The sequence below is a fragment of the Camponotus vicinus genome, unplaced genomic scaffold, assembly GCF_025532165.1.
Source record: "Camponotus vicinus isolate PSW18456_S1 unplaced genomic scaffold, iyCamVici1.0 SCAF_4, whole genome shotgun sequence".
NCBI classification, from domain to species: domain Eukaryota; kingdom Metazoa; phylum Arthropoda; class Insecta; order Hymenoptera; family Formicidae; genus Camponotus; species Camponotus vicinus.
The window spans coordinates 4,108,647-4,131,164 of record NW_028141976.1 but is presented as its reverse complement, the minus strand read 5'-3'; the positions used below and the strand labels follow the sequence as shown (position 1 = coordinate 4,131,164).

Here is a 22,518-nt window from a genome sequence, read left to right as displayed (position 1 = left end):
AAAAAGCATAAGTAGATCTCGTTAAATCGAACAAAAAAATCATGCATTTTTTATTAAAAAAAGAGGTAAATGTTTACTTTAGGTTACACCGCCGCAAAATTCAAACGGTGTATTACTTAGGAATGTATTCTCTACAACATATGTGAAAATAAAAATTTTTCGAGCTGTGTAACCTAAAGTAAACATTTACCAAAAAAGAATATTTTAATCTTAAATGGAAAATTCTTAAATCTAGCATGAAATGATCCTGATACTAATCCATTTACATCAAAACTGTAACGATGCACCCCCAAATGCATCGTTTCCCGGCGAACACCGGCCGGAAGGTGCCGCCCGACGATCACCGGTCGGGCTGAGGCGGAGGCGCGATGCGCCCATTTTTTAATACTTAGATTAACAACCGGGTAGGAACCGATAGATCGATTATCGCGACGCTGCCATCGAGAGTCGATACCAAACCTCTTCGAATATTTTTATCGCCGCCCGGTGGGAGTAATTACCGAATATGCCGGCGCGAGTAATTAGCCGTGTATAAAATGGACTCTCGGCGGTACAGACGGACAGATCCTACCGATCCTTCTAGAGGAGCAAAGCTAGTCCGAAGGCAAGCAAAGTGAATCATAGAAAATCCTAGCGAGAGTAAAAAGGCCAGAAGGTAGTGCGAACGCTGCCTCTACTGATTGATATCGGTGCCTAAGAAATCGTCTTCGCACCATCAAGCGAATATCAGGCGTCGCGCCTGTCACGAAGTGGAACTTGAGCCGCCTCCGACGCTTGCTAGCATCGCGACGCCTTTCGCAATCCTCCATCTATCCAGGAGCATACGCTCGTTTAAAGATCCGATCGAGCAACCGAACTTTAAATCCTCGTACGAACAGCTGACGGACGAGACGTAAATACCGAGCAAAAACGCGGCCGACTATCCGCAAAAACACCAGCGCGCCGAATAATCGTGCAATCGATTATTGCACGCGCTACTATATTGCGTAATTCCGCGCCGCTAATTATCTGCATCCGCGGAAGATCCGTGACACGTCCACGGTTCGATTTTGTTTCCAGATTATAAAGGCAATCTTATTTAATTCGAGAGAAAAGAATAAGAATTATTGTTTTAGTTTTAAAATTGTTTCATTTTTATACTACATAAGATTGTGACCGGATTAAATGTGTCAAGAATATTGCGTAATTCCGCGCCGCTAATTATCTGCATCCGCGGAAGATCCGTGACACGTCTACGGTTCAATTTTGTTTCCAGATTATAAAGACAATCTTATTTAATTCGAGAGAAAAGAATAAGAATTATTGTTTTAGTTTTAAAATTGTTTCATTTTTATACTACATAAGATTGTGACCGGATTAAATGTATCAAGAATATTTTTCGTCTTGTTATCAGAAATCCTTTCTGAGAGGGAAGTCATATACCATTTTGAAATGCACCACATAAAATTCGAGATATTAATTAAAAAAGATCGGCCAACGCGCGTGGCTAGAAGCGTGCGGCGAAGGCGGTCTCACTGTAACATAATTGTTAATTGCAAATTACATATTTTTTCTTAGAAACAAGTATGTGTTTTCTTTAGCCATTTTTGCTTTTAGTTACGCCGATCCTTTTTAATTAATATCTCGAATTTTACGTGGTGCATTTCAAAATGGTATATAGTACTTTTACTTCGGTTTAAGCAGATCTACTTATGGTTTTTTTGAGGGCATGTGATACGACGAACACCCTGTATAAGAACCACGCAGTCTAATTATTATATAGAAGTTTGTGATAAAAATTTATTCCTCCTAAAAAAATCAGATACCAGATGTACATACATTATTGAAAAAAAACGCGCTTTAACTTTATGTCACTTATAGACTATACAGATTGAATTGCTTAAAATAACACGCAATTAAATTCGGTTAATTGCGATTGACAATTTATTACTTAGTTTTAGTTTTTTTTTAATAATAATTTGAACAATAATTTGAACAAGGATGGAAATAATAATAATAATACTAACAATAACAATAACATGAAAATAATAATAAAAAAAGGAGAATTAATAGAGTCAGATGCGGTTGATATTGCATATATTAATTAATTTTCTTTAGAGAAAGAAAGGAAAATTTGAGAAATACAGAGAATCAATCTGTATTTGATGAATTTCCATTTTAATTTTCCTGTAGCATGTCCCTTTTTCGCTCTATCATCTACTGTATCCGATACGCTGTTATAGAAAAGCTATTTTAGGACTTGCCATGACATAGTACTTAAGTTCGGAATATTGACTACTCCTGTGAACAGCGGAAAAAATGACAACGGTTAATATACGTCAATATTAGAAATAACGTAATCTTTGCGCGATTTTCGAAGTCACAGTTGTACGAAAGATGGAGTAGGTTAACATCCGTGGCAAACTATACGATGAGAAGCGATTAAATTTATTCCGCGATCTCGCGACGAAAAGGCACCACATTTAAACATCGTAAATTTTTAACATTTAACAAGTAGATGCTTTCTGAAACAAAGCATGTATTTGTTTGTCGTTATTGTGCGCGTATTTATCTAATACTGCAAAAACTTCCACTTTTTCGAAACGTAGGAAGAAGTTAACGATCGGAAAACTTGCCTACGAACATGCATATGCAATGCAGTAATTGTTCGTGAAATTGTTCCTACTAATATACAAAATAAGACACTAATTGACAACATAAATTGTAGGTTACATATACGATAGTAATAGCAGATATATTATAAGAGAAATATATATTATGTAATAATTAGCACGAAATATTAAATTCAACCGGGAAATGTTAAAAAATAGGCACCTTTGTTCTCTAGATGATATTATTAAACTTTTCATCTTTGTAGCCAATTATTTGACCGATTACTGGTTGAATATCTCGATTCTTATATTGCGCATTAGCGCATTAAATTTACGAAGTAATAATACAAAGTAAAACTTATAAAATAATTAAAAGTAAAATAATTAATACTACACGTTATTATTATTAAATTATTAGTGAATATTTTACTGATTTTCAATAAAAACTAATATTTTACTTTTCTTATATTTCATTGATTATGGTAGTTTTATAGAAAAATCAATTATTACCATTAATAGATTCTTTTTAATAAAATTTTACTCATTTTTTTCTGTAAGAATTTCACTGAAAAATTACCGTAACTGATTCTTTTCAATGACATTTCATTGAGAATATAAGCATTACTTACAGTGCTATAGTGATAATTAAAACTCACTTTCGCGTTTTTTGGCATAGGCCATTAATAATCGACTTCTATAAGGGTTTTGTGAAAAAAACGAAATGTTAAACGAAACTCGATACTACACTGGGGGTTTATTTTAGAAAAACTATATAATATATGTTTATGTGTCCTGCAATTCACAAGTTAACGCACAATTCGCGTGATCCATCGTTCAGGGTAAAACTATAATTATATCTTTATATAATTTTAGAAAAAAGGCTTTAAGGAGCAAATTATGATTGAACGCGCATATATTAAATATCGTATGTCGCAACAAAAGTATACATTTTTGTTCTCGACCAGACTCTCTTCAATAAAGTAAAGCGTAGAAATTTGCCAGTGGCATTCGGTCAAAATATAAAATATGTCTTAAAATTGTTTGGTATTACTAGTAGACATCCAATAATTCATTATTAAAATCTATCATTCACCACAAAATGTTTCTTAGAACTTGTAAAAGAAATTAAAATTGAAGTAAAAAAATCACCTAAAAATGACCGTAATTGTAGAGGATGAAAATAAATGCTATATCTGTTCAGTGCCAGAAATAATAGTATGACCGGAATATAAAACAATTTAAAATTTATAAATTTTGCACGAGAAATTGATCATCAAATAAGAAATAAGAAATAAAGAAAAAAGATTTACAGAAAATTTAGAGAAAAGAGAGTTAAATTTTTACAAGTTAATTTGTTAATTTGTAATAATAATTGTCACATATAAATAACAGAATAAAGTAGAAGCTACTTGCTAAACGCAGAGCCGAATTGTTCAACATTAAAGATCGACAGAACTAATTCAATCTCGATTCATACTATTCTATATATAGGTTGAAGTTAATTTGACTGGGAATATATATCCTGTACACGATCATGAGCATCTCGTATCAAATATAGATTCCTTGATAAGAGCTCGCCCACAATACAACACTAATATGAAATAGTTTCAGCTACAAATATTCGAATAATAATCCTTACTTTGACGAAAACGAGCTGATTAAACTTATCTTAATTTGTATCTATTTGAGTTATATCACTAATATACATAAATGTGAGAAACAAATTGAGAATCAAGCATGTTAATTAAAGCATAAATTAATCTTTTTTACTAATATTAAGATATCAAAGGCGATAAGAGCCAAACGCGGGTGATCGTGCGACAAGTAAAATTTATAATCTCGATTCGAGATTCTTATAATATCTCAATTCGAGATTCTTATAATACCCTTCTAACCCCCCAAATTTTACTTGGTTTAACCAAGATAAATCCGTGCCCTGTGCACAAATATTAGTTTCACAGAAAAATTATTTTTCTGTGAAACTGTCGCACGATCACCAGCGTTTGGCTCTTATCGCCTTTGATATCTTAATATTAGTATATTTACAAATTAGAGCCTTTCTATCTTCTTAATTATTTGTTAATCTTTTTTCTTTCAATGAGATTTATTAATTATTCAAAATCTTTTTTCTTATTTGGATCATCATCAATAGATAAATTCATGTTAAAACATACGTCTTCTATGACTCTTATATCTTGGAGCAAATATAGCACGTGTCATAATCATCAATTGATGTAATTGAACCGAACAATAAGCTTAGTTCAGCACAGAAATTATAGACCATATCGCTCATTCAAAGAGCTACGCATTATTTTGCAAATTCTAGTTTAAATTCTACCAAGTGCCAACAATAGCAGAAAATTCAGAAGACTATACTTTAGAAATTATATTTATCATTTGAGTGCCACGCAACGCCGTTCTTATTTCATATCGAAAAGTGCCATTACATCATCTTAGTAGACTCAATTAATATTCACAAATTGATTGATTATTAGATGATTGTCATAAGCATAAGAAATGCTATCGCGCTGCTTGACATTTTTCGAGCGTATTGCTACAATAACACGTGATACTAAAACGATTAACACGAGACTATTAACGAAAGACAATTACAGCTTTGATATTGAAGAATGCACTTGATTGTATGTCTGGTCGATTACACCATTTGATAAATTTAATCCAACAGAGATGAAATTTTTAAGATACAAAAATTTGATGCGCAGAGAAATTGACGAAAAACAATTATGTCGTAACTGAATCTGTTTCTTTCGGATCAATCTCGTATACGACGATCCGTCATATTCGAACTGAAAAGAAACTCATAAAAATGGATTTTTGATATACGATGTACGATATATGAATATGATATACGATATATAAAATACGATACACAAAGTCAGAATCTATAAAAAAAATTCAGAGCAATAAACTTTTGAAAGACTTTTTGATAAATAATTGATAAATAATTTCGGTAAATAATAATTGGTAAATAATTTGATAAATAATTTTGATTAGATTTTACTTTGATTAGATTTTAGATTTCTATATTTAAAAAAGAATTGTCCAATAAAGAAAAACGAAATTATCTATTCATTACGATCCACTAAAAAAAGTAGGCTAGAAAGATCCACATTATGTTGTATAATTTTTAATATTTAAGGAAAATTATCACGGAAAGCGAATATGGAAACAAATATAAAGCGAAAATGGAAAGTTTAATATTGATGTGACTGTAAATACTGACAATATATCAGTATACTTAATTGCAGTCAATACAATTGTATCTTTTAATTTCGTTGAAAAATCGCTTCGCCGGCGAATCAGCGCGAATGACGAATTATATTTGCAAATTTGACGAATTTTCTTTCTATATTATTCACAAACTATACACAATATCCCAAATGATGCATCACGTATCACAAATCACTGCGTAATATGTTATGATTATATGTTTATATCATTATATTTTAATGATATCTTTTTGTCTTGACACGATTTATAATTTGCGATAAAATTCAAGATGGAATTCTATATTTATAAATTTTATGTGTTGTGTAATGCAGAAAACATTTGAATATGTAAAATTCATACAATATGTAAAATACTTACAAATTAAAATATATGTCAAGATCATTGATATCTGAATAGATAGACGAAGCAATAGCTATCGATTAAGATGAGCTTTGATATTCGCGGTAAGGAGGCACCCTGGAGGATGAACTTCGGTTGAATTCGGTTATTCCCAATAATGATCGGTTAATAATTCGACTTCAATCATTGACATCAAAGTTTAGCTCACATGTATTGTGTGAAGTTGTGTTGTGACTAATGTCATATTATTTTTATATTTATTATATTGTTTAATATTATTCAATATATTATATATATATATATATATATATATATATATATATATATATTATTTAATATTATTATTTTCATATTATTTTTATATTTAGCGGCGTTAGCGATTTTCTCTAAATAAACACTCTTTAAACATTTCTGTGAAAATTTAGTTGAGAATCGATAATGTCAATGGTCAAGAATTATAGGGTTTTACTAACGGTCTTATTCTGGCCCAAAACTGGTTGCCAAGTCACCAATATTGGAGCGATAATGGCGCCTATGACTGGTCCAGCATGGGACTTTTCTGGAATGATAACTTCGGTCTAACAATAGGTAACAATGTACGGCCAAACATGGTAACCAATGATGGGCCATTAATAGTCAATATATCTTGCCAATATTTAGCCATTAATGGCTAATCTATTATGCCAATACTTGGCTAATAATAGCGTTCTTACGATGCTCGACTTAGCCGAATTATTTTTTTTTTTATTGCTTTATCGCGATAATACATTTTTACAAATATACATTTATCAAAATATATTTTACTAGAAATTTTTTCCCTTTTTATTAAGAATACTTATATATAATTATTATATGTAATGTATTTTTAATAAAAATTCGAAAAATATTCAATAAACTATTTTATAAGTATATATTTATAATAATTTATTTCTGCAACAAAGCAATAAAAAACGTTTACTCGGACTCGAGCGATTGCTGAAAAATTGCTGCGAAAAAAGAGATATGCTGTGCGATAACGAATTTAGAGCGGTTATGCGCAGAGGATTTCTTTCGTTGGCTATTTTATACCCACCAAGTTTCTAGAATTTTCTGCAAATTTGAAAATGCCAGGCATGGGCGAATATAGTAAGCCAAGTATTGGCCAATCATTGGTCACCGTATATCGGGCCAAGCATTGGCGTTATAGCAAAGTGTAGCGTTTTCTTATGTAAATGGCACCCAATTATTCTCCAAGCATGGGCCAATATAGAATGCCAAGTATCGACTAACCATTGTTGTTAAGTCTGGCTATTCCTATATGGGAATATAATCGAACGTTGACGGAATTAACCGAAGTTCATGCACTCCCCCCTTACTGCATTTATCAGTTACCCCTCTCAAAAGGCTCCGTCTATTCAGATGTCAATGGTCAAAATACATACACACACTCTAAAATATATGACACATAAAATTATAAGGATTAAAACATATGATGCATAAAATTATAAATAGAAATCTATCTTGAGAATTTAGTCACGAATTATAAAGAGGCCTTTATTATATAAAACATTACTTTGTACACTTCGTCAAATAACAATCTTAATTTTGAATTTTACTTATCAAATTGCTTCATAATTTGTCAAATCGATCATACACATAAATGAGTATTTTATACATTTATCGACAATTTTTGAGTCACGGATAACAGATTACGATATATATGTCTATGATAAATTTTGAGTCACGAGTAACAGATCACATTTATCGACAATTTTTGAGTCACGGATAACAGATTACGATATATATGTCTATGATAAATTTTGAGTCACGAGTAACAGATTACATTTATCGACAATTTTTGAGTCACGGATAACAGATTACGATATATATGTCTATGATAAATTTTGAGTCACGAGTAACAGATTACATTTATCGACAATTTTTGAGTCACGGATAACAGATTACGATATATATGTCTATGATAAATTTTGAGTCACGAGTAACAGATCACGATATATATGTAGTTTAGTGTGTCAGCTTAAGTAGAATTAGATATTACATATTGAAGATACATAATAGTATATATATGGCATAATAATAGATATTAGGCATATAAGTTTTGTAGATTAGATATATAATACTCGAAGTATATTTCGAACTAATTTTTAAAGTAGATTTATCAATTCGACACAATTAGATATTTAAGTTAGATTTGTCGATTGTGAGACGCCAAACATGACTGTCTGCGAGGAATTTTGCAGAAAGCAATGATGGTATGATCTATTATGACGATATGGTTTATTATGATTACGATACTAGTGAAATCTTTTAAGTAGAATTGGTGCTTTTATTATGGCTGGATGATTGATCCTCCTTTAGTGGGGTTAAACGTGATTATAATAAGCGAAAATAGAGGGGATCGTGGAAGAGCGCGAAGAAAATGATGCTTTCAAATAATTACAATTAACATCAAATTTGCAAAAAATCACGCAAAAGACATTTAGCAAATTGCAGTTACTGACGTTAACTATTTAAAAGACGCTAATAAAAGCGTCATAAAATTAATCGAGATCTTTGTGGAATAGGAAAGAATAATAATTTCTAAATGACTTCATACATGTGACATATAATACATTTCTAAGCTACTTAATAACTTCATTTTCAACATTTAAAGATTGTTGCTTTGTCAGTAAAAGGCAAGCAAAATAAATGTCATATATTGATCGCGTGTTTGATATATTAAATTTTGAATTTGAAATTTAACACTTTGAATTGTATACGAATTGTTGTCATTGTATACGAATACAACTGTATACGATCGTGACACTTGTATACGATGCACACGCGCAAGAACTTAAAAGAAGGGATGGGGTACGTGATAAAATCGTGCGTACTTGCTCGTGCCATGCTACAAAAGCATATATCGAATATTTGATATTTTACTATGGGCATTTTTATCAGGCATTATATTCTTTTTATAGCGCTTACTTGTCAAACGCGTCCACAATCCGCTATCTATCAAATTCGAAGAGAGAAAAGATATTTAAACACGCGGTAATTCTCTATAAAAATCTATACATTTTTAATAAATCTAGATATAAAATACTTCGCGTTTTTATTTTATACATTGGATAATCGATAATCGATGATGGATAATCGTGTCCATAGATAATTTCTTTACGTGAAATCAGAGTGCGAGAGACATCATCAAAGATATTCACATCATCAAAGATATTCACAGATAGTCTTTAAATGTAAGAAAGAAAAAGAAGGAAAATCATGAAAATAATACGCGATTGAGAGGGTAGCTAATCAATATAATCAATCCAGGTTTAATTGGTACAAAGATACCACTTCTTGCCTTGAAGCTCTCTATTATGAAAGAAAGCAGGTCATCGTGCGCAAAGTACAAATTTATCCGCGGAATTGAAACTTTTAAAATCATTATAAAATTAAAAAAATAAGTCAAGGAGAAAAAGAAACGCGAATATTTGCATCTTCCGTCATACGTTAATAGAGTCGCTTATAATAATCAAAACTTAAAAATTTATCTCTGAAAAAGAGACTTTTCCGACTGAATATCAGCGATAAATGCACATTTCAGCGTCTATTTCTTTTTAAAATTTTCATAGTTTTCTCGCGTTTACGTTACTAAATAAATTTTCATAAAGAATCAAATATTTGCTATCTATAGATTAGAACTTCAAATCTAATACGGATGAATCACATTTGACATTTTATTTTTAAAAAAAGATTGTGTGTCTGGAAAGTTAGGAAATTATCTTGGAAAGCTGAATTTATTTATAATCACAAAAATATAATATTTTTTTACAAAGGGTCGTGAGAATAAATCATATAAAATAATAATAAGTAAAGGCTTAAACGAGGGAGAGGATGCAAATAAATGAACGCAGTAAAACGCAATCCCAATACACTCGATTAATGAATACTCTCCTCGCCAAAAGCCTTCATAAGGCATGTGATGCCCATGTTCTATCCCTTATTATGTAGTATGACGTTCTCATCAGGAGTGTGGCAAGCGAAATTTGCATAAAGCTGCCACCGCTAAAAATCCATCAAAATCGATGAAAATGAAAAAAGAGAAGGATAACAAGATCCGCAAAATCTTCGATGATAGCCAAAGCGAGAAGCGAAGCAACAAGGCAAGACCTAAAAATTAAAAAACAGACAGAGTACCACACACCACAAAAAGCACGAAGCAAATAGCGAAAAAAGAAATTTATACAATAATAATAAGAATATGTGAAAAAATAGAAAGAAAAAATAATTACAGAAAACGGAAGGAAAAGCAAAAATTCGTAAAGAAAGGAAGCGTGGTAAAAACAAGATGTTGTGCTGCGGAAAGGCTTCGAACGACTGCGTGGGTACATATGTAAGAAGGAGAGGGATTGCGATGGGAGAAAAAAGAGAAATGCGTCACACCTAGGGGCAACGCTAAGGTGGAAATATGAAGATTGTGAGCATTTTTTGATGATCGGAAGATATATATTATCCAAAGCATCGGTATCACTTTGGATGTTTAAACTATTATCTTGTAAAGAAATATGTATCATTTCGGATATAATTCTTTTATAGTAAGACGGTTCTTCGTCAAGAATCGTAGTATTATCTCAATCAAACTCGTATCCATCTAATCCTCGTTGTTCTTCCTCTCTTTCTTTGTCTTCTCCACGTCCTTCCTTTTTCGTTATCCCCTTTATTAAAGGAATTTCTAATCATCTTATTCCTTCTGTTAATAATATTAATAAAAATTTAGCGTTTTTGGTCGGAAATAAATTAAACAAATTTATTAAGATACATAAAGATCCATTATCACGTGATTGCCATTCCAATGTTGTCTATAAAATCGCTTGCAATAGTTGCAATGCTTCCTATGTAGGACAAACGGGCAGACAATTAGCCACAAGGATTAAGGAACATCAGGCTAATATCAATAATCCTTTAGATTCCCTTTCAGTCTGTCCATAGATGAACAACAGGATGCTGAGAAAAATAATTTAAAAATCTCCCAAAAAAAGTAGGCTTATGAAACCAATCAAATTCCAAATAACCCTCCTTCAGATGAGCATCACATGCCTTATGAAGGCTTTTGGCGAGGAGAGTACTCATTAATCGAGTGTATTGGGATTGCGTTTTACTGCGTTCATTTATTTAACATTCACGTCGGGATTTAAGCCTTTATTTATTATTATTTTATTTATAATATAAAAAATTTTATTATACAAAATTCAATATAAAAACATTCAATAAGTACGAAATAAAAATTAATAGTTAGGAATTTGACTAAAATAAATAAAAAATTAAATCAAAATCTTATTTATTGTTGGTTTATCGTGCTGAAGAAGGATCAAAAGATGATTCGAAACATTCGCTCATTATTTTTGTAATTTTAAGTTGAAAATAAACCAACAATAAGAAGGAAGTGTTGTTTCTTCTCTGCGCTCCAACTACCGTGCTGTGGCTCTTATGTGCAAATTTTGATTTAATTTTTTATTTTGTAAAAAATTAAATAAGAAATTAACATAAAAATCGCTGCTTGTTAAAATCATTTTAAATTATGAGTTATTTTGAGATTTTCTAACGTTTTTAATTTTTTTACGGTTGATGCAAATATCGCAATAAATCTAATGATTAGAGAGATGCTAATGATTTAACAGAAAAACTTTAACTTCGAAAGCATATAAAAAGAGAGAAAAGAAAAAAAAATCTGCTGGCGCAACAAATATTATTAGTTACGAACCGCAAAAAACTTGTTAAATATAGTAATTTTATTTAACGATAATGTTGTTAAATCTGCAAAAAAATTTTATTTTAACTATTATATTTTTGCAATAGAAAAGTATATTTCCTGAAAATAATTATTTTGTTTTAACAGTGCTGTGAAAAAAAAGTAAAAATGAAATAGAAAATATATTTTTTAATTTCTGCAATTCATAAATCTAAAGAGCAGATTGAGCAACAAATTAATATTTCTATAAATAAATTTACTCAGTAAAGTTTTTCAACACAAGTTTTGCTAATATTAAACAATCAATCATACGTAACAAAGTTTAAATGTTCTTAGAACATCAAGCAGCAGCTCTATGATTATTACTACAATAAATTTTTTCTCTCTAATAATAATTACATAAATCGAGAGAAAATAAGAAAACCAGAAAAACAGCAATCACAAATAGAACGCAATCTATCATTTTGTACAATTGCAAACTCACAAAAGTGTCGATAATTTGAATTGAAATCAATGCTTAATGTTCGTCCTTGTTTAGTTATACGTTGTAGAATGATTACAAAAGGAAAGTTCTTCATATGTTGATGAGCAAGTAAATAAGCGCGCCGGAAAAATGGGTTAAAATATACGACTATAATCGACGGATCTGCATAATGTCATTGTTGATAATTAATAGTGATCTCGTCGATAATTTTCACTCACTTCTTCTTAATCTTGATAATAAAGCGGGAATTCGCACGCGCGAAATTTGCCCATAAAATATAGACAAATATAAATACATGACAGATTATTGTTCGTAAATGTTAAACACAACACACATATAATAAAAACAACTAATCAATATGGATCAAAAAATTAACTGAGTTTATATATATAATTATTTTGACATAAATATATCTTTTTAGTCATTTTGTGCATATAAAAATATTAAGGTAAAATTATCGTAAAAAAATAAATATATTATAAAACACAGTTTATAATGAAAATGAAATATTTTATCTGATATATTTTGACAAAATATGAAATTTTCGTAATGTTTATTTTTTATCTTACTTTATTATTTTTATACGTATAATGACAAAAGGAATCGTTTTATACAAAGACAAAAATATATGTTCCATGCAAAAATGCAAACAAGTCGCTCATAATACCAAAAAAAAACTTTCTACCTCTGAAAAAGTTAATTTTTCGATCTACATATTGATTAAGCATTTTTTTATTTAGTTTAATGAATACTATCTGTCCTCTAAGTCTTGAACTATTTCTTTAACATCATGTGTGTATGTATATATTCTTATATATACTTATCTATATAGTTACAAGAGATTGGCGGGATCAGCTTCATTTATACATGAAGAGATGAAAGCTCGCTTTTATTCCCCCCCTCCAATTATAGTTTTCTACAACAGTATTTATATAGTTATCTATATATAAAAGAGGTTATATGTATATATACATGTACATATATATATTTTTACACAGATGATCCCCAGCTTGATCTCGTCAATCTCTCTTAACCCGTTCGCCAAGTCAGTCCTTATATTGTCATAGTCCATTGAACATAGTCTGCAATAGTCATTTCGAATAATAATACCACCAATTACAGTATTGCAATAGTTATTAGAGACAATCGTATGCGTAAATTATATAACGCGCCCGGCCGGCGCTTTTCTTGTTGATATCTCGGCAAAATTACGATTGTTACGCAAGAGAACTCATTGATTTTCCATCGATATAAATTTTACTGCAAATGAAAGGTGTACGAAAATATTTGAAGGATACATGACTGTATATTCCTCTTGTGAGAGAATTTATAATCCCCGCAAGAGTATATATATAATATCGATCCTTGAGAGCACAGTAATTAAAAATATATTTTGCATAAATCTTATCAAATCTATTATGAATAAATCTTTATATTTCACATCAAAAGTCAATAATATCTTTTTGTGTTGTATAAAAGATTTATGAATATTTATTAAAAAATCTGTGGAAAAATATTTGATCTGTGAAATCAAAGGAATTAAACTATTACAACAATTAATGCATTAATTAATTGTCACAATGCAAATTATTTAACTGTCTGCTACAATTTTAATTATTTTTTCATTAAATCTTGAATATTAAAGATGCACAATGTGCGATATTACAAGATATATTTGTACATCATAATATATACATATTTTCTCAGAATAAATTTTTAATTTCAGCTTGTCATGATATTTCAACTTTGCTGAAGAGTGGTATATTTAATTCAGTAGTTATGCAAATAGCTGACTCTTGCACGCTGTAGCTTTCAAGGATCGATTGTTCCCAAAATGGCCGCGTAAAAACATCATAGCAGCCTTGTCACTGGTTCCTTTCGGTCTCTTCCAAGGAATAACAGTAACTTGTCACAGGATTTTCGCGTAAGTAGAAGGTTAAAGCACGAACGTAGTTAACCCACGGCAGAACGACGATATCGATAACGACCGCGGTCTCACGCTTATAAGAGTTATCAGAGATATAATGCGCGCGAGTTGAAAGCTCATAAAAGCCTTCGAATCGGCTGAATGTTCTTGGACGGTTCGCTTCGTGATTATAAAGGCGGATTTAACGATGCTATAAACGCGTTGAGTCTTTTATGAACTGTCTGGCCACGGTCATTCCAACTCGGATAAGAATGAGATGCAAATGCAAAGCTGCGACATTCGAAATTTCTGAGAGCCAACATTCGCGCATTAATATTTGAACGAAAGCTGATGTCCTTCGTAAATTTTCGGAGCATCGAATTAGCTTGTTCTTATGAAAAACTAATTAAATCTTCTTGAATATGATTGTTAAATCTTTTACAAAGAAAAATAATAAATTCAAATTGCAGCTTTTCTTAAAAAATATAAAATATGCGTTTACTTAGTTTTTTTCATAGACATCATTATTGCAATAAATTTCTTGGCATTTTAATAGCAATCATTCTAAGATATATTCAATGAGTTCACTGTCGTGTGTTTCTATGTTTTGCCGTTAAACTACACTGGATAGTAACTTCTTTACTGAGAAAATTTAGATCAGAAAAAATAATCGAATTAGGAGAAGATTGCGCAATTGCGATGATATCGGAATCGTTCTCGCGCCAAATAGTGAGCAATTATTTCATAATCTTTGTCGTTTCGTTTATTGCACCCTTTCGACGTTTTCTCTCCTTAAATAAGGTATCGTCGATCGGGAATCAGACGATCAATGCACAGTTAAGTCATTGCGATGTTCACGCATACAGTTGAGACACGCCGTCCTGTACTGCCTTCAGAAGGCCTTTTCATAATTATTAAAAAATTTGAATAAATTAGTTAAGGACATCGGTGAACCCGAGGCCTGATCTTGTCACAAGCCCTTCAAATGTGTCGTCATATGCGTTGTGCTATACTGCAGGCAGCCACAGGACAGGCAAAAAGGGCACGCGAATGCATATATACGTGCGCATGGCCGGGAGCGAGACGTCTCAGGTACTTAATAACCGACATGATGTGTAATAAATGCATATAAATGTAATAACAAACTCAGGAAATCTGAAGCAGCCAGGCCGTGATATTATACTTATAGAAACTATACTACATACTACTACTACTATTACTGCTACTACTACTACTACTACTACTACTACTACTACTACTGCTACTACTACTACTAATACTACTATTAATACTACTACTACTACTATTACAACAGGTGTGATTTATACGTTATAATTCAATGTAGGCGACATACAGCCTACTGTATTGTTTCGTTTGTTTATTTGTTTCTTGTTTATTACGAGATTTTACACTAGTAAGACGAGACACATATATATTACGTACACGTATATTTCGGCGCGCGTGTAAATCCGTTTTCAAAATTATGCTTTTACATTAGAACATGCAGAAAAAGATTATATCGCTTCAACAAAGCAAAGTATAATAAGGAATAAATTATCATTATTATCTGATGATAATATTTCGTAAAAAATTCGTATTAAAAATTTCGTATTAAAATTCTAAAATACTTGATTATCATTTACATATCAATTTTTAGAAAATAATGGAAGGATTAATAATGAAATAGTTTTGGATGTTTAAAACCTCGCCAGAAGTTGTTTTTTGACATAATATACCTTTACTAATTTTATGGTTCTTCGTCAGAAACAAATTTTCATATAATATACTTTATATATTAAATATATTTAGTATATCTTAATTGCCAAATATGCGTTTAATTATAAAATAAAGTTGAACTTAACAGAAAATATTTTACAAGTGATAGATAGCGAAATCAGTACATTTTTTGAACTAATACATTATAACATTTTTTTACAGAGGTTTTGGTCAGTGCGCCAATAACATTTTTAATCCTTCAATAATGCTCTAAAATTTGATATAATTTTGTCCTATATAGATGAAATCTATATTAAAGCGATTTAATTTTTTTTTTTGTTGAAGTTCCTTCTCGATTCTTTTTATTATCTTTTTTCAGAATTGATCTGATCGTAAAAAAAATTAAATTCAAAATTAAATGAAGAAGATATTTATTTTTTCTTGACTTAATGTTTTAAAAAGAAAGTTTTAATTTGCATATAAATGTAAGTCTGTGTAATGTCTGATAGCATTTGGACTGTTAAAGAATACATGCAAGACAGTTAAGAAACAGTAACAGCCTTTAGCAATTTACATACTTCTACAATAATTAAAAATTATTTTACATTTTGTGGAGAAACTTTGAAACGAATTTTCGCGTGCGCACTTACTGCAGGAAAGAAATAATTGTGAAATCACCATAGCTACCTCCATATTATTATATATAAATATCAATGTTTTTCTTACATACTACAATATATTCATGCTCACACACATACACGGTATATATTATGAAAATTCGCATTAACCGCGAGTCGTCTTTTCAATGTGTAATATATACAAGATACATATATATATTATATATACACGCTATATTTTACACATAGTCATGCGCGAAGTAATATAGCTTTCATGGATTTATAATAGATTAAGGGATTGCCTCCTTGCACGGAACAGTCGAGCGAGCATAAATAAAAAATAATGTCAAACAAATAAATTAGTGATTTATAAGTTTCTGCGATCAATTTAAGTGGGTTAAAAAATTTTGTGATAAATCGATAGATATGAACGAATATCATTTTTTTAATTGAAAATGCATCTTATTATGTGTACCTGATCTGTAATCTAATTTTATTATAATTTTTTTTTCTATGTTTAATTACTTAGCCATTTATGCATTTGCCATTTATTATTTGTGCTTCGTATTTTCTTATAATTGTCACAAATTATCTAAACATTGCTATCAAGCACACATACAAAATGATCTCCTCATATTTTATATGCGTTTATTATTGTTGCAGTTTTATCATTTATTATTGCAATTTCTGTCAGTTAATGATCAACATACATTGTTGATACATTTTATTTGTTTTTATTCATTGACTGTGTGTATAATCCTTCGGCATTACGTACGTAAAATCGTTAATATTAATTGGCAATTATATTTCATGATATCTTCGGAGAATTAAACGAGCATTTTCTTTGATCTTAAAATGTTACATATTTCGGTATTAATGATTAATATATATCTAAATTTTTCCTGTCTACGACATTATTAAAATTCCTTGCAGAGAATATAAACAACATGAATTTAAATTAGTGCAATCTCAATTTTTTAATTCATAAATTTCTTTTAATATACTCTACATTTCGTATAATACATTCTATTTTCAATACTAAAAACAACAGATGTGAATAATCAAAGCACTATTCGCATTCTTAAAACAATTGTCTTGCGATGCGATCATTTATTATACAACTGCTAACGATTCCAATGAGAAACATGATTTTTAACTTTATAATGTTAATATCAAGCTCTTGTTTGATATATGCGACAAACAGTAGCAATTTTTTTATAGTGTTAAAACATCTACATTTTTTTATTGGAACCGCAAGTTTCTTTTTCTCTTGAAGTATCCTAAACTTTCCGTATGTTTCAGATACTATCAGATACTATCTAAATAAAAGAATCTAGATAAAAGAATAACTGATAAAAAACAGAATTATTGGGAATCTTCCCGAATTGACGAAATTTTTCATTCGATACACAGCCTCAATTATATTTTATGAAAGAAGAAATGATAACGAACTACCTCAAATCCGCGATAAGTTTATTATGGGAATGTTGGATGCTTGTTGGATAAGATGTAGTAAATCAAATCTTTAGAAATATCTTCACCGAAAAAATTGTATTCTCAAGTTAAGAATGTGCCACTTATTTTTAGAAATAGCGCCAAGAGGATTTCTTTTTTTTAGTATATATTCTAAAGATAAGTGGCATATACTTGGGTTTTTTTTTCGGTGTTTGCTTAAAGATTTTCATTCTCCGGAACAATCATTTTCAATACGTAAGTCCTTTTTAAATTTGTATTGTTGCTATAATTTTCTTTAAACACATTATTAATCCTTTAGCTGCACGTAATACCATCTTTTTAAATATTTTTAATAAATAAAACATAGAAATACTATTTACTACATATTGTCCAATTTATTATTCTAACATTAGTCGATATAAAATATGACATTAAGTAAATGACAACATTAAGTAAATAAGCAATTATTCAATATTAATTCAATTCAAAATTTTAATTTATTATTCGATATTTCCAATTCTAGCTAGACTTATATATGTATATCTCAGAAGTACTGCTCACGCGGTTTCCCTTATCGTACTGAACAGCACAAAAAAATATAAAGAAACAAGACTTATATACAGCCTTCTCTCTCGCAGGATTAATAAGTCTCATTTCTTTAAGAATGATATTTGTAGTTACTGTATAATGCTGTTTGATATAAATGATAGCAGACATTTATCTGAGATATTTTCACGATGGCTTACTACTCTTTGTTCAGTTGTGTATATTTATACATACATTCATACATCTCGCTCCGAGATGCATAATGATACACTGCCAAACGCTCGACTGCTCTGTGATTGACAGTGCTGAATTCCAAAATCGCAATGCAATACATTGTACTTACAGTAATTTTTCACAGATCGTGACACCGGTTAGTGATTTTTACTGCTGCATTCATATAGAACAAAGAGATCGTGTGAATGTGCATGATGAGATGCGATGGAGAGAGCGAAAAAGTGAAAGAGAGAATGAAAGAAAGAAATGTATGGATAAAATTGGTTAGAATAAATCGTGCATATGAAATTTGCGTATGCGTAAATACATTATACGTTCGAAGGGCAATTTAAATGGAACAATTAAACTATATTATATATAGACACATATAGACACATATATACATGCATATATATATATATATATATATATATATATATATATATATATACATATACATATATATACATATACAGATATATGTATATATAAATATAAATATAACATATTAGCATATAAATATAGCATATTAGATTATATATATATATATATATATATATATATATTAAAAAGTAACAAATATAGTTATATTTATAAGTGATATTTTAATGCGATAAATATAAGTGATATTTTAATGCGGTAAACATAACTGCATATGAATGCATAAAGGTTCATAAAGAAGCATTATGTAATAACAAGATCTACATATATTACATTCATTTTGGGAGTAGAGATACATGAGAATTTCAAAACAATTAACTTATGTTGTAAATTGTGTCCTGGATATAAAAGTCAATCCTATACATCGCGAAAATAATGAGTATGCAATCTCGACGTACTCGGCGTCATTAAAACTTTGCAAAGTCGATAGAGCAAAGATTAATATTTAGTAATTTTGAGTAAATTTTTTATCTACTTAACGTTAAACTGATATTATACACTAGAACCTCGTAATAAAGAACCTCGAAATAGTTCGCAAAATCCCATGCGTGCTAGAGTAAAGTGAGTGGGAGTAATGGTGCAACGCGCAATAATGCGTTTCTGTTTCTTGATAGTGTACTGGAAAATAATGTGTGGGCAAAACTATTGCTATGATAACTACTCCTAAGTTTCACGATTTGGGAGTAGAGTAGGGAGAATGATCTCTGTTTTATATTTATAGCTCCGAATCGCGTGCTATTAAGAAGTTCTAATTTAATTAATATTTCATAAATTCGACAGTTTCTTTGCGAAACGAACAAACTCGTGATTTAAATCATCGTATATTATTCAAATATTATTATTACATATATTATTATATTATTTAATTAGGCAAAACCAAAACAGAACCCCCAAAGTACAGTGCTCCTGTCCTAAGGCGTAGAAGTATAAACGTGCATCATCAGCCGATAGCGGCTGATCGGCCAGTTTTACGCTCCCCTTGCCCCGCGTAGGACAATAGAATATTCGTCCTATTTTTATTGTACAATGATGCAATTTGACAAAACATTAAGATACTATCAAAAATATTAAATATGAAGCCATTAGCACCAGTATTTGCATTCTTACTGTTCGTTTTCTTCGTTGAAGGCAAAGCTTCAATAATCTCACAGATTCTTTCAGCCATATTATACTAATGAATATAAACACTAAATCTCACAATTTATTTAAAAACAGTATATTTTCAATAGAAAAAATTTTTGCATTTTTAATATCCTTCACTTTGGGATTGAAAAGTTATTATAAAATGGGGGAAAATAAAGAAGACGGAGATGATGATGAAGATAAAAAAAAAGTATCGTTCCAATTTTAGTATATGTATACTGCCGAATTTTAGTATATGTATACTGCCGAAGCAGGCAGAAGAAGATAAAAAAGTAGCTGAAATTATGTAGTACGGATTTATTATTATTATTATTATTATTATTATTATTAAAGCTACATATTTATTATTATTATTATTATTATTATTATACACATTATATTCGAGCCTTCGATACGATCGATCCAAATAATTGACATTTATTTACCGATCAATTTATTACGCAGTCGGTAATCTCCTGCATAATAAAATGATTGACACAAGCAATAAAACCTGTATATATATATATATATATATATATATATATATATATATATATATATATATATATATATATATATACAGGGTGTCCCGAAACTAACGCTTGATATTTTAAAGGCAGATTCTCTGGCCAATTTAAAAACGATTTTTCCTCAGCGAAAATGTCGCGGCACTAATAGTTTTCGAGTTATAAACGATTGAAAATAAAGGGTTTTTCGCAAACTAAGGCTTATGGGAATAAAATATTAATAAAGTCACATTCTTTAGTTAATTTTAGGTAGAGTTTACTTTAATAGAATTTTAATTTAAGGCTTAGTTAGAAAGATACATGACAAAAATTGGGAATATGCAAAAAATAATGATCTCCCTTAAAATTTCAAATGGGAGCCCCTATATGAAAATGTGTTTTTTAAAATGTGGAAAAAAACAATTTATTTATTTTTAAGCCGGGAGCATATACTTTTATATAAGCGCATAACCATAAGCATAAAGAAATTGATTGGTCTACAAGCATATGCATAAGAAAATGAATCTTTATTGGTACGTGGTCCGATTCTGTCCTACTTCCTTCTCTTATCATTTTAACTTCTTCTATAGCTTATATATATATATATAAGCTATAGAAGAAGTTAAAATGATAAGAGAAGGAAATAGGACAGAATCGGACCACGTACCAATAAAGGTGAAATTAACGGGGATGGAAAGAATATATATGTATATATGTGCAATATAATAACTCGTATAATAACTCGTGTATAATAACTCGTAAAATTAATTATTTTACTTATTTTAGATATTTATGCTATTGTAGATTTATATACTTCCTTTAAATATGCACCATAAGATGTCACTATTTTTCTATAGAAACATCTGACAAAAAGTGTTTCGAATAAAGCGGGGAGCACAGACTTTTGGTTCATTTTCTTATGCATATGATTACGTACCAATAGAGGTGGAATCAACGGGGATGGAAAGAAAAGAAGGGAAAAAAAATGATATGATAATAAAAGAGAAGAGCGTATGGATGGAAGAAGTAGTGATGCAATATCACGGAAAATGCGAAGGATGGCAATGCGCACAAGAAGAGAATGGGCGGATATGGAAAGAATTAGAAGAGAAAGTAAATAATTCAACTATGAAAATCAAGAAAAATATAATATCATGGAAGCTTGTAACAAGTAATTATAATATTTGAACGACCGCCTTTAAAGGCAAGGTTTCCCTCAATTTGACGCGAATATTCGACGGATACGACGCGCATGCCTATCGATCTATAATGATCGAGGTGTGAGAGCCTCGTCTCTGCTCGTCCTCTTTCGTTCTGGGGCGCTCGCACAGTCAACATCGAGGAATCGACTATCCCATTGATCTGCCCGATCTGGAAAGAAGAAGGAAATAGGAGAAGTGCGAATACCTAGGAAGTGAAGTCTGGCCAACCCTTTCTGAATTCTCATCGTCTTCTTCACAAAATAGAAGGAATTTGAGGCTCCGGAACAGGTGAGAGAGCCAACGAGGGACATCAGACAAGACGTCTCGAAAAGCAAGGAGATAAGTGATTTGGCAAGAGATCTAACGAATTATTATTATATATTTTGTAATTCATTTCCGA

General features: G+C 30.4%; 1 long non-coding RNA gene across 1 annotated transcript in view; it reads left to right on the top strand.

The window, feature by feature from the left end:
* LOC145969883 (uncharacterized) overlaps positions 1-22,518 on the top strand; it is a 35,971-nt gene that overhangs the window by 1,469 nt on the left and 11,984 nt on the right. The gene's annotated exons all lie outside the window — the stretch shown is intronic.